The 2,088-nt window shown below is 40.5% G+C and overlaps 1 non-coding gene across 1 annotated transcript; it reads right to left on the reverse strand.

The window, feature by feature from the left end:
* Positions 1-229: 229 nt before the first annotated feature.
* Positions 230-335, reverse strand: LOC149753716 (small nucleolar RNA R71). The gene has a single exon (XR_016409333.1). It is a non-coding gene; the product is annotated as a small nucleolar RNA R71 (small nucleolar RNA).
* Between the last annotated feature and the right edge of the window lie 1,753 nt (positions 336-2,088).

Here is a 2,088-nt window from a genome sequence, read left to right on the forward strand (position 1 = left end):
CTCACCAACGAAGACCCATATAAACACCTAGATAAATTCCTTGAAATCTGCACCACTGTCAAGATTCAGAACTTCACTAATGATGCTCTGAAACTTAGATTATTCTCCTTCTCCCTTAAAGACAGAGCCAAGCAATGGCTGAATTCTTTAGAAGTCGATTCGATTCGTTCCTGGGATCAAATGCAACAAGAATTTCTTAAAAAATACTTTCCTATAGGAAGAACGAACCAGTTTAGACGTGCCATCACAAGCTTCTCCCAAACTGAGGGAGAAGAATTTCATGAAACCTGGGAGAGATTTCGGGACCTAATCCAAAAATGCCTGCATCATCAAATACCCAAGTGGCAATTAGTACAACGCTTTTATGACGGGTTGTTTGAACGAAACCGTCAGATGGTTGATGCTTCTTGTGGAAAAACTTTCATGCTTAAAAGTGACCATGAAGCATGGCAATTATTTTAAAATTTTAATGAAAATTTCCTCCACCATGCTTCCTATTCTCGTCAAGCACCCCCGAGTTCTCAAAAAAAAGGGACCATTTGTGAAATAAGTTATTTTATGGACCTGTCTAGCAAGGTAGATGCATTGTCCCATAAAGTTGACCAACTGATGATAGGAGGACATGTCGTTAGCTCTTCCCAAGCACAAGTGTGTGCTATCTGTTCTAGCCCATCGTATCCTCAGAATTTTCAAACCCCACAAAATATTCATCCCTACCGTCCCTCGACTCAATTTCAACACAATCCTCCTCCACCCCAAAGAAACACAGCCTTTGAGGAGAAAGTGTTAACCGCCCTTCAAGGTCTGGAAACCATTATATAATTGGTGCACTCCCACACGCAATCCATCTCCAAGCTAGAATCTCAAATGGGGCAACTAGCTAATGCACTGAACAAGCGAGAGGAAGGAAAGCTTCCAAGCCAACCACTAAGTAATTCTAGGGGACAATACATGGCTCAAGAAAATCAACTAAATACAATTCATCATGAACAAGCCAATGCTTTGACTATCCTAAGGAGTGGACGTGTAGTAGACAATAAGATTGGGGAAGATAACAATAAGGAAGGTGAAGAAGAGGATAGAAATGTGTCAAATGAAAATCTAAAACCTTATTCTTCTTCTTCAGCTAGTCCACCTTCTGCCAAAACTCACATTCCAAAAGTTCCATTTTCTGAAGCTCTTAATTCACCCTCTCCCTTTGGCAAAAAGGGAACTTCACTAGAGGAGATGATGGAGGTTTTCAAACAAGTCAAAATCAACCTTCCGCTTCTTGATGCTATTCGACAAGTTCCCTCCTATGCCAAATTTCTCAAAGACCTTTGCACCCAAAAGCGAAAATCTAGGACACATGTGCCTAAAAAGGTCTTCCTAACTGTGCAAGTGAGTTCTATTCTCCAATATAACACCCCTCCGAAATTCAAAGATCCTGGTGCTCCCACCATCTTTTGTGTCTTAGGAAATAATTTCATTGATCGAGCACTTTTAGATCTAGGAGCAAGTGTCAACCTTTTACCTTACTCAGTTTATGAGAAACTTGGGTAGGTGAGTTAAAACCAACTTCGGTGTCCCTACAATTGGCTGATAGATCTGTAAAAATACCACGAGGAACAATTGAAGACGTCCTAGTCAAGGTAGACAAATTTTATTTTCCAGTCGATTTTATCGTCCTTGATATGGAACCTGTGCCTAATCTTAAGAAATAGATCCCTATGATTCTAGGTCGTCCCTTTTTAGCTACAGCCAATGCGAGTATAAATTGTAGAACTGGGGTGATGAATATATCTTTTGGAAATATGAAGGTCAAGTTAAATATTTTTTGTGCCTCTGATCAACCCGCAAAGAAAGTTGAGTGCTTCCTAATAGACAAAATGGACGATCTTGTAGAAGAAGCCCTTCCCTATATTTTGGCAGATGACCCTCTGAAAATATGCTTGGCCCATTTTGACTTTGATATAGACAAGGCCATAGAAACAGTCAACTTCTTGCCCGACAATCAGTCTCCCACAAATTTTCTTCCTTGGAGAACTCGGCATGAACCCGGTATGATTTGATAAGGATGCACTGCGTCTGGCTGAAGACGTTAAACTT

The sequence above is a fragment of the Phoenix dactylifera genome, chromosome 4 (assembly GCF_051530095.1).
Source record: "Phoenix dactylifera cultivar Ajwa chromosome 4, Ajwa_hap1_PhDact_Kaust_v1.1, whole genome shotgun sequence".
Taxonomy (NCBI): Eukaryota; Viridiplantae; Streptophyta; class Magnoliopsida; order Arecales; family Arecaceae; genus Phoenix; species Phoenix dactylifera.